The 12,776-nt window shown below is 36.6% G+C and overlaps 1 protein-coding gene across 2 annotated transcripts in view; it reads left to right on the top strand.

Annotated features, from left to right (window-relative positions):
• Positions 1 to 12,776, top strand: part of LOC110863665 (semaphorin-2A) — a 176,517-nt gene that overhangs the window by 26,596 nt on the left and 137,145 nt on the right. For both annotated transcript variants that reach the window (XM_022113024.2, XM_022113027.2), the window contains exon 2: positions 6,422 to 6,468. The gene's annotated coding sequence lies outside the window, so the exon portion shown is untranslated. The remainder of the gene's footprint in view (positions 1 to 6,421; positions 6,469 to 12,776) is intronic.

Below are 12,776 nucleotides of genomic sequence, written 5' to 3' on the forward strand. Positions count from 1 at the left end.
AATTCACGCTATTCAATCGGATTTACCACAAATTATCAATATGTATTGGAGTGTGTGTGCAGCTTACTTTGAGTTTAGAGTAGCATGCCAGGTAAGTAAGCATCAAAGTAGATTCTGATTTGGAGCTGGAGATCAAAAGCAGAAAAGGGTGAATAATAAATTTGTTCGTTCGATTCTCTTAGCCGAGTCTCCCAACAACAAAATAAGCTCAACATCTTTCTTCCGTCCCTCCTTTTTTGAAAGAATAATGTGCACCAGCTGCTGTCTTGGGGAAATGTAAAATCCATATGAAATAGGAAATTTTATAATAAACTGTAGCAAAAGTGGAAAATGACAAAACTCCATTTCGTTCCATATATGCATATCTCAGAATTCGATGTGGTGTAAAATTTAAGATTTTAATAATGTCTTTCGGCGATGCATGAGACTACACGATTTGAATATTTCTCCTGAGGTTTTGCATTACACGCGATGGCTGCAAATGTTATTTTAAACTTTTTTATAGAGATGTACATAAGCCTCCCGAGGATTTTTGTTGTGATGTGTGAATGCCGCAGAGTTTCCGATTATAAAATAGAGTGCAAATCCTGACACAATACATTTTACACATGGCTTCCTAAAAGCATATGCCTTCAGCTCCTTACCTGCTGCAGCTCTGTGGTTTCGGAAGCTTTCTTTTCGCCAAAGGATATATTTGAAGTGTAAATTTACCATCCTTCCGACGAACCAAGTGAGCGAGACCTGCTATCTAAGGTGATCCAGATCTCGTGTACCGCTGTATTCAGAAGATTTAATAACACGCATATTTTCAAGTTGGAAGGGGTGAAACGTCGTATTCTGAATAGTAAATTTTGTTATGTGTTCATTGGTTATTGGTTGTCCGTACATGCACAAACTCGTGTCGAATCCAAGTTCCTAACTTCTTATTGGAGTTAAGCTACATGTGCACATACGTACATATTTGGCGTTCAACTTATGGCGTGAGTTGTGGCGATTACTATTATTGTGTATAGGTTGATTTCCCAGCTATATTATGTAATTCAGAAATAATTCAGAAATCATTTTCGTATAAACGTAAAAAGTAGCATTTAAAAGTATACCGGGTAAAAATTACATGGTGTGAATTGCTAAGCAGGAAATTGTGTTGGCATGTATCATCCACTCCCTAAAGACTGGTCACCTTATTGCGTACAAGTAAACTCACCATCGCCAGTTTGGTCTTTATTCTGTGCTTGGCAAAGTTTGCAACCAACTATATATCCAGTTCCTGGTCTTGTGGGAGACTTCCATCACTTTCTACTACGGTTCCGAGCCCAGTGGTTAGGGATCTGCGTGTACTGGAGAAGACGTCTCTCTGTTGCCTGTTCACAGAATATGGAAACGAGGAAGTTGCCTGCATTTCCTGGCTTCACTGTTCACTTAGAACGCTTTCTCCCAGTAATCCAATCTCATCAATCCCGTGTTCGGCTCACTTAGTGGTGCAGTTGCAGCAAAAATAGTGCGTATCCTCAAAGAAGTTTCCTTGTTTGAAAAAAAATCTACTCACTCACTGCTGCCAAAACATATTTGTGCAGCTCTAACAAGGAGTGCATCATCTCATTTCTGCTCTCTATCTCCTTGTGCGTGTGTATCGACCCATCTCATAAATTGCACCATTATATCCAACTAATAGAAATCACTTTTTAAGTACAGAATTCGTAAAATTTTCCCTTCAATAGATTATCAGAAAATTATAAATAATTATGTAATGTTATAACCCGAAATGATATCTTCAATGGAGCACAAAAATAATATGAATGATAAATACGAGTCCAACAATTTGCCCAAAAATTGAATGCCATCAACTATTGATTGTCAGCCATCACAGGGACATCTCAGTTCTGCATTTACAGAATTGCTACTATTTGTTCTTGAGCAGTTGAATTGCAACTGTGGCCACATAGCCGGAAGCACAAAATGTTGTCATGAAAGAATTCAAATATCGAAATTCTACTAAAAATGTGGACAGTTCTAGGAATGCAAATTGAACAAGTGATAAAATTACAACGTGCTGGTACAATTGCCGAAAAGTCATTTTCGCCCGCAGTAAAATTGGTTGGTGGCTCAAGAGAACTTGCTCAGTCGTTTTTTCGTTGGGTTGAATAAGCAATAGAACATATCGCCCTCCCTTTTTCCAAAGTGTACTCGAAATATTTACGTCCTTTTTAGATAACGGACGTATGCCATTGTCACATGCATTTTGTGGGAGCTATGAGAATACATAACTGAAGGGGAGAACAATTGCTTTTCATACTCGTGACAGTAAATTTTACTACAAATTGAGTGCCGAAAGCGTAATGGTTAAGGTATTTGGGTACTTCTTTTTCAAAAAGACAGGCCCAGAACACAAGTTACAACATTTTAAAAGTCAAATTGCTACATTGTCAGTCTAGGAATCAGCGGTGAATTCATGGTTTTTACTTACCTGGGAATTCACAAGCTCGAATACGAATCCTCCCAATTTTTAAGTTGTAAAAATAAGCTACCTTATTGAAATCTCTTCGAGGCAGCGTTAAAAATGCGTTCTGATATTTAAATCAACCCTTGAAAGGTTGCTACAATTTCTCTCATTACGTATACAAAAACGCTAACTTCTATTTCCCCCACACGAACGCGTGGACTTGAAATTTACAAAAAATTTCAACGACGAGAAAAAAAATTATGCGTGTACAGCCGGGTGAGAAAAAATGGCACAGAGATAAAGATTTCCAATGAATTATCTATTATCTGATAAGAGAGCAATTAATTGCGCTGATTAATTTTTGTGCAAATGCAGTTTCCGCAAGAATTATTCATCAAACTTGATCATGCAATTACAAGGGAATAATTACAAGTGGAAATCGTTTGCTAATTTTTATTGAATTTTAACATATTCCATGTACTGAGTGTAATAACGAATCAATACACAACTGGCTAGAATATACCACTTTCTTGGTTGGACTCTGGAGAGGGAACAGATCCAGCTCATCGTACGTTCTCCCACCTACTCTGGTTCAGTGTTGTAGGTGTGATGTTATTTTGGTTTCTGGTAGCAGAGGCAGTAATCTATCCCAAATTGATTCTTGACTTTGGTAAATTTATCATTTGGATTCGGTCATTTATTCCTTGGCTTGATCCAAGCATCTTCGCCCTCCCTTCCCATGTCCCAATCTCCATTCCATTCCCTCTCCTCCCAAACTGCATGGTGGATAGGTTGGCATGTGTGAGTGGTTCATCATGATACATAATTTTCTCGCTTCCACATTTTTTATATGACATTTTCTCATTATTTTCGGTTTATGGTTTATGTCGGTTTTATTTTAGTATGCCTGCAATATATTACGACGTATGGCAACATATTATACGTCGTATTGCGTCCCACACACTTTAGTCCTGCAATAAAAGCAAGCTTTTTTTGAGAATTCTTGCTTTCCTAACCTGAGACGATCGAATTAATTCGATTCTTGTCAAGCGTACCCTGAACGAATTCGTTGTTCATTGATTATATGATCCACCAAGATGAAGAAGACTTGGCGATGGTAGGCGGGATAAGTCAGATGCACTTAATATTGGCCTGTCATATTTTCCCCTTGAGAACCACCAAGTTAACATGTCCTGCCTGCCTGGCGGACTTGGACAACTGTATGCAACACATGCGCTCGAATTGATCCAGCTCGAAAAATACTTTGGGATACAATGCTCGAGATGGAGAGCAACTCCAACCAATTCCTTTTGGGCAAGTTGCACAGGAGACGCTTTATCCAAGAGTGGGAAGTGAACTAACAATTTCACGAGGAATGAGGGAAAGTGCAATGCAATCATCTTACCCTCTGACTCTGAAAATTCTTGCAATAATCTCCAAAGGAAAGGGAGAAACTTTTCCCTTGTTTCTCCGGTTCGTTCGTCGTGCATTTATTTCCACTCTTGGATGCCGTGCATTACACAACTCTACGAAGAGTGAGCAGAAGGGTGGACAAAAGTTAGATGTACATGATATTTTAAAAAGAAATAAAAACGGATGGCGTACTACAAATTTGCATTTATTGGACAACCGAAAGAATTGCTGCTTATAAATAGTTCATATTTTGACTAAATATTATTTACAATTTTTCGAATTTAAAAACTATTTAAAGCTTATTATTTAATTAAATATTCAGTTACTTGAAACTCGAACAAATTATATGCAAAATATAAATATTACAGAAGCAATCAATAATAATTTCGATGTGCAAAGCAGGATATGAGTCTGCAGAGGTTATAAATCAACCGTTGCAAATGACATTTGAGTTTAGAAAACAAATAAACAAATAAACTTTAAATATCTGAATTAAAAGTTGCAGTATAAGCAGTGTAGTTTAAAATTTATTAATCGCCAGCCCCCTTCAGGGCATACTCATTACACTCTCGATTCCTTCAATTCTTTAGTCTGGCCTGACCTACTACTCTATTCAGTTTCTAAATTGTGAGTGGGACACAACACACATTAGCAAAATTTTTCAGGTTTAATTTTTAAAAGGGTATAACCTTTAGTAACAAACCAGGTTGCAGTTGTTTGTATGCAAATGTACTCTTTCGCCTTCGTCAGAGTTGGTAGCAATTTTTTTCTCTTCAAGAATCATGAATGAATTAATGAGTGCTAGTCAATTCACAGAAATACATTCATTTTTTACACTGAAACATCATAAAAATATCATGTTTACCCGTTTGATAAAATATTCCAAATACATGGATGCAAAATAAGTTTATTGTCCAAGTATGCCGAAAAAGCTTTGGACTATTGTTGGTAGTAAATAATAGTTGCACTTACTCACTTGCCATATTATTCTTATGAGCTAACAGCTACCTGCCACTATCACTCTGTGCTATGCATATGGTTGTAAATGATGTTGCAGAGGTCCAAAGATGAGAGAGAGAGGCTGAATGATAGTCAGTTATTAAGCCCCTATTTTTTTGGAGATAAAGTGATGAGCCTTTCCTCCTACCTCCTCATTTCATCTCATCTCGCATCTTAGTAATCATCATCAACTTGTAACAACTTCATCTCCTCCAGAGCTCACATCTCCCCGTCCAAAGTTCTCATGCAAAATGAAACAAAGTTGACTGACATATTGTGCAGTAGTGGATATACATGGATGACTATATTAAAGCTCGCCCTATAACTCTTGAACTTTCTCAAACAGTTTGTCTGGATAAAGAAATATATTTTATTCACAAAGTATAACACAGTAATTTTTTTCGGAGCTTCTTGAATTTTAGAAACACAATCTCACGCAACTTTGTAGATACTTCATGGCATCATGTATACGGTAAAGAAGGATCGTTCTCCGTCATTCGAATAGAATTCACTCGCCGCTATTTTGAGGCTTTCGCGAAGATGCATAAATCACAATGTGGGAATATTTCATGTCTCAGGAAGTGGAGTGCGGAGTCTCAGCTTTTGTCTCGTCTGAAGAGGAGATTCTGAAGCAAAATGCTGCTGTGAGTTGGAATGCGAACTGGCTGAGATCGTAGCAGTTCGCCACAAATAATGAGCATGTACAATGAGCTGGAGAATAAAGAGTCCACTGTCTGCTCAATGAAACTGAAAACATTCGCCTCCTTTCAATACGCAATAATTTAAGCATGCAGACTCTTCATAGCTTAAGCACTTCAAGTGCATTATCAATTTACATTCTCTCCTCTCCACATTCTGGTCCACACTATTTTCTCTTCGTCTTGGCTTTCAGTCTTCTAAATGGTGGGAGTTTATTGCAAAATGAAAATTCGGTGCGTAGTATATACATATTTACGTATAACAGCGTTTCCAACGTATTGGTTTTCGTTCCTCTCCAAGAAATTCAAACTTCAGCTAGCTACGAGACAGCAAGACTTCGATCTACGGTTTCCCAAGCAGTAGCGATTTGAGAAATACTCGCCAACAATAGAAGAAAGCTGATAAATATTTACCAGTATGCTGGCTGGCTTAGTTTGGGCTGAGGTTTAGTTAATTTGGGCCATTGTGTTTTGTGTTGTGTTCAACAAACTTCATTCAGCCTGGCATTAAAGTACGCAAGTGTTTGAAGCTGGCTGGTTAGTTATGAGCTACTGGTTGTTGATTACAGAGTTGTTGAAAATAAGAACCTTGTTGAGCTAGCAGATCCACTAATTGCATCCACTGTACGACATGTAATTTATGACTGAGCTTTTCATCTCAATCGTCCAACGGGATGGATAGGATTTGTTTGTTGCATGCTCACGTATTCATGTCAAGAATGTATGCTTTGCAAATTAATTAGAAAGCATTATTCTAATATTATTTTTTATTCATGCCCCTGGCAAGGAAAGGGTTATTTGTATCGTTAATTTTTAGAGTATTGTTATATATGTGGGCACATGTAGTAATAATGGAATATTTTTATTGCAGTGGCTGTAACACCTTAATCTGCGCCAACGTGAACTTTGCGAAACAAGGTAAGAACATAATCGATAATGTGCTTATTAGTGTAAAAATCTGGGAATTAGTTTCCTATAGTTTGTCATGTAAGTAGCCTTACTGACACGTGCATTTATTTAATACTATATACTAAGGATACATGCACATGTCTGTAATTAAGTAGGATATATACATATATGTATTTTTGAGTTAATCCATCTCTCGATGGTACGTGTGCATAATTTTAATGAAATATGTATTCTGTGTTACACAATATGTACAAGACTAAATACTATCTAAATATGTTTATTTTCATGTGTTAGGAAATATCAAAATTCTCCTCGAGGGACCAAATTTTAGAGTTTGTGATATTTCAGACCAATCAAAATTCGTTGAGTTTATTCCACATTCATTTCCTTGCACAATTTTACTTATACGCTATACGATATATCTCACGCCGCTTTCACCCTTTGCGTCCATCACTGTCCATGTCGGGCATAAATAGTACATCCGTTTACCCAACAAGGTAAAAGCATGTTCAACCCCAGAGCAAAGTATCATGTGTCAAAGGCAGTGAAAATAGTAGTGAATGGATGGACGTGAAAGCCACAAGTGCAAGTGGCATCATTCACAACCTTTCTGCTACCGTTGCTGCTAAACAGCAGGAGTTATAGATATAGAAATGTAAGCTATATTTTATACTTTTCATTGACATCATCGAGCATTTGTGGTTGCATTCATTCAATTCATCTCTCTCCAATCACCCTTTCCTCTCTTCCTTTGACCACCGGACACATCATCCAACAAACCAAAACCAACCAACAATCTTCTTATTTCATAAAAGACACAACGTAGCCAGCAATTCCTTTCAACTGTACTTCGCCTCCAAGTTCGTGTTGTTTGAACAAGAAGAATCTTCCCCATCCGCTCTTCGTGTCTCTTGCGGCTTGGTTCTTTGGGTGGAGCCATGTGAAAGGGTCCTGTTGATGGTAGTTGTCAACGTTGGGGTTTCCTAAGTTGACCTCCGCATCCATGTTTAGCCTTAGAGAAGAAGTGAAGGAGAAAAATCAGGAAATACAGAGACAACATTAAACGAAAAGAGACACCGAGAGGAAGGAGCGAGCGATGGAAAGTTTTTAGAGGCTGAATTGATAAAAGGGAAAGTAAAGATTTTGGAGAAGATGGGGGACGCCATGTGGTGCATTGCAATTGCACGGAATAAAAGTCTTACTCGCCCTCCCCAATGTCTTAGAGCTCTGCAGTCACATTGAGAGGACATTTACTGCTTCTCCTGGAAAACGCTTCCTCTCTCCCCGAATTTCTATACAAGGAGAAAAAAGCGGTAAATTTTCCACAAACCTGCTCCGCCGTTTCTGCCGAAACTCGAGCCTTGTAGGGTGGTGCATACACCTTCACGGAGGAAAATGTATTGGTAAAAAATTCACGCAAACTACGCTGCTTCGTGAAAAGAGGAGCATAAGAAGAATACGCTCGTATTTGCTTTTCTCTCATTTTATGGCCTTCTTTCGAGAGGAATCCGCTTCTCTTGTTTGAGCTGGGATGTTGTGTTTACTAACCAACAACTACATAGGGATGCTTGCATGCTTGTATGTGCAATGTATATGTACAAGATTACATGTTGCCTCAATTTCTCTTTGATATGGAAAGCATGTAATTCACATTTATGTATGGAGCAAGAGGCATTTAGGTAAGGAGCGATACGGGGAAAAATTTATGATCACATATTAAAATTTGAAAAGGAAATGGCAATAAAGATGTACAATGATGATGCTACACAGCCTGTTCATTCCCAAAGTGATGGTGTTCAATATTCCATCTAATATCTCAATCATCTTTAAGACATTACACGTATATCGTAATTTTTCTGACAAAGTAATGCTATTAATGAGCGGGCATTCCTTGAATTAACCATGAATGATAAAAAGCCGTCTACCTGTTTTTTTGTAGCTTTTGCATTATTTCGTTTTGTACCATGAATGAGATTTTATGCGACAATGTGAATGTTTTGCATTGCAGAACAGCCAAGAAATCAAAAGTTGGCTACCCCTCCTCCCTCGCCCTATTATGCTTACGATTATGGTTATGGATATTAAGTTACATTTGGCCGGGTCCGGGCGAAGAAGTAGATATTTTCAAGCACGAGAGAATGGGGAATGCAAGTAAACCACCCAGATAGAAAATGATCAATGTGGCAGAAAAGGTCTTTGCAACTGGGTTACATACAACGAGGACCTCCAAGTTCCTATAATAACACAAGCAGAGTATATGAACATTGCCCATGTGAGTGGCAAGAAATATTGTCATGCTGGACCATCATGAATCATCTAAATTAGGTGCAGAACTCGACTAGCAGTAAATTCATTCGAAATTTAAGATAATAGTTATGAAATAAAATGTTTCGCAGTCTCGTTTTGGTGTGATTCCATACACTGACTGAGTTTTCCTGCAGTGCATGGAATTTAATGACTGAAACCAAAAACTCCAACATTATTAAATAACATATTTCAGACTATCGTAGGACTGGGTTGGTATTAATTTTGGATAATTTCATCCAGCTGTGGCAAGCAGAAAGATGGGTACGAGATGTAAAATATCGTGATGATGGGGAACGGTCGGCCGAGAGTTGGCGGAGGAGAGAATATTTACGTGAACCGAGGGTCAGTTGTTGGTTTGGTGCATTTGTGCACGGTTGGATGCGAAATGTGAATGACAGAGACTGACTTACGCTGATTACTCTTATAATCCAGCGTTATTATCCAGGGAGTTATTCTCGGGGCCATTTCCTCTGTCGGATCTGGAGTAATAATGCTGTGGCGCAACTTATTAATGCTGCTGTGATAGGGAATGGATTGTTGCTCTTCTTCCCACACTGCACTCGCCATTACCGGATTATTTTTATGTCATACAAATGCACCATTATTTACTCGTACACTTACTGCTGGGCGAGAGAGATGGAGAGAATCGATCATTATTATCTCACTCTCGTCCACTATATGTAATAAACACTCTAAAACAGGAAATTATGTAATGGTGGACCTCTCTTTCTTGCCAATACCACAAATACTGATTTAGATATCTGTGAAAGAAAATGCAATTAACGGGCTAATAAAATGTTAACAACTGCATTGAAGGATCATATTACTTAATAATGGCACAATTATCTGTTAAACTTTTAATTATTATATGTATGTATGCATGCGCATTTATTTACCTATAATGTGTTGGGTTTTATAATTTCCTGTTCGTTTTCATTAATCACTTTATAAACAAATAAATTTGACTTCATAAATAAGTAACAGTTAACGATTGCATTTTAGAGGACTATTTTTGTAAGATTTGGGAATATGTATACATACTTTTTTATGTACATTTTCTCGTTACCACCAAGTCTCACCTAAGGTTTTTACGAATTACTTTGTAATGATTTGTCGTCTTTCATGAGAGATTGAATAGACGAAAAGGATCTATTCCCGTTGAGTACAACAGGGTGTAAAAACGCATCATCATCCAGAAATAGTGTTTGCTCATTAGCAAGCCATATAATTAAATGACATGATAAGGATAACTTTTGTGAGGAAAATAATGCAACACTGTGTTCATCCTACATCAATGTATTTATATGCACAATATTTATAGTAAATAGGTGTAAAAACTTGCGTATTACCACTTGAATAATTTTGATACCACTGCAAATCTTAAATTGTAGACTTTTTTTACTGTTATTTTGACCATTAGGAAATTGTGGCTCTGCTATAAAATGAATTTTTCTTCCGTTAAAAGTACGTGATATTTGGCATAAAGCTTGATTATATAGATACTCAAACTAAATTTGGAATATTTATGTCCTTATTGGAATGTACACATTTGCTGTTATATGTAAGTGTAATATTAAGTACGCACTTTTAACTTAACTATAACAAAAATTGAATGTGTAAAATTCTAAATAAGCGCAAGCAAATTTTCTTTCGGATTACCAATTGACTTAAGGAAATTCAGCGATAAAATGAATGTTACATTTTTCGTGAGTTTATACTCGGCAATCTTTTTACTTTCTATAAAAAATACAAAACAAAACAATTTAAAACAAGTACATCGGGCTTTGTTTCATTAACAATCACAAAAAATCTTAGATTTTATACTTTTATTATACAATTTTAACAGAAAGTACACAACATTAAAGATACACTTTCATGAAAGTTGACAATGGAATAATAATAAAATAATGATTTAATTTGGCATGGAATTTCTCGCGGATGGGTACACGCAATACTCAACACGCATATTATAATTACAAGAAAATGTGAAATTGCTTAAGGCAGACTCCATGACATATCTATCCAAATGTGAATTAAAACATTAAGCAAAGATTTCCCAAGTCAATTTAAGATAAGAATAAGTAATTCTTGCTGAGGAAATGGAACGCTGGCACACCAACCAAACGCCTTTACTATTTGTTTAGTTAATTGAGGAAACGGCCAAGTAATTTTCTCCGAGTTTGGCTTCGTGGTACATTTTATGCTTTTTCCTTCTAGCCGGAAAAAGTTATACGCAAGTATATTCGACATTTTTAACATATTATAATTTCACAATTAAATCGAGACATTAAAATTTTTATCTTCCTGCTCCTACAGATAAATGTGTTATTGATTTAATTTATGATCCTAGTTCATGGTGTCGGATATCCTTAATGAGTCCAGCGAAGCCTCTTTTTTGCTAAAAATGACTGATGCATACAAACACCTCCGAAATTCAAATACATACATGCGAATTTATTAAATATGTTTGTTTGTTATGAACAAACTAGCAAACTGTGTAATACCCGTTCCCAACATCATAAATATTTACCTTCAACAATATATTACTGTTTCATACTTTTGTTTTCGTGACCAATTCATGAACTTTCCATTAAATCGTCACAAAATACGTGTTCTGTCGATCCTGCACAGACCAATCATTTAGCAAAATTTAAAATTAAACAATAAAATATGACCAAGCAAACCATAACAGCATGGTGCAATAACGAACCATTGCGCATTTATTTGCAATAAATTACTTTGGTGAGTTCACCTGTACATATGAAAAAACCTGAACTTTTCTATATGTTTTAACCCTGTCTTTATCAATCTTTTAGCAAAAATCGACATGCAATGATTAATGGTACAGTAAGTTATTGTAGAGATTGGCTGACTGCAAAAATACAATACACACACAGGTGAATTGTTTCCAGCAAAGTTTTAAAAATGTAGCACGAAAATTATGCTTTGGGCTCGCAGTGTATTCCGATGGAGATTGTCCGACAGACAATCGACATTTCAATTGTATTAAAAATTCATGGCCGGTTGTTCTTGTTATTAAAAACCGGTTTTCTCTGTGTAAGTGCAGGTTTAGAAGCTTTGATAGTGATAGCTAACATGACTCTTAGATTAGATTGAATAAATTATCAGCAGCTTTATAATGGTGTCTAATGAAGAGATCTTCTCAGGTGCAACCACAGCCAAGCTGCTGGGAAAGGTTCTCGAGTCAAACAAATCATTTCAACCGAATCAGCCCAACACCAGATCAACGTACGTGCAGCGCAAAAGGGTTCAGAAGAGTTGAAGCCAGGTTATGGACGCTATTATTATTATTAAATATGTTTGCTTTTCCCTTACACATCTACACATGAAATAGTGCACATGCACACATGTTTTTGGCATGAATTAAGAAAAATTATACTGAATTTTTGTATTCCATGTGTAATTATGCACGCAATAATACTCCAGTTTTAGTTCGCATCATAAGTTTGCTTGCATCATTAGATCATGAGTTAAAAATGTGTCAAAACATTGCAAAAACTAATCCAAACTTTTAACCCGGATCTAATTTTGCCATATGGATTAATTTGTTCAAATTCCGATTTGCATTCCTACCTACGAACTACCATTAAAGGGAAAGTATTAAAGCCATAAAATATCCAAGACTCCACGCACTTTAATTTATCGATAAAGTTGGAACTGACAATTTCAATTTTGGATTATAACTCTACACGCTGTGACAACTTCCCACAAGTCGAGAAGCAATTTGTTCGTCGTAATTGCAATCAACGAGGAGAAAACAAGAGCTCCTGGCTGATCTATGCGAATACTTGAGCCCCAACTTCCGACCGCCCCAAGATCAGGAGAGAATGAAATTGGTAAAGAATTCACGCAAATTTTTTGCCAAAGAACGAGAAAATGAGTTTTCTTTTAAATCTTTATGTGGGATCAATAAATGTCAAAATAAAAGATGGTTCTCGACTCTGGTTTCCTTAATGAAAGAATGAAGAAAATAGCCATTATGAGCAGAT

This window comes from Folsomia candida, unplaced genomic scaffold, assembly GCF_002217175.1.
Source record: "Folsomia candida strain VU population unplaced genomic scaffold, ASM221717v1 Fcan01_Sc001, whole genome shotgun sequence".
NCBI classification, from domain to species: domain Eukaryota; kingdom Metazoa; phylum Arthropoda; class Collembola; order Entomobryomorpha; family Isotomidae; genus Folsomia; species Folsomia candida.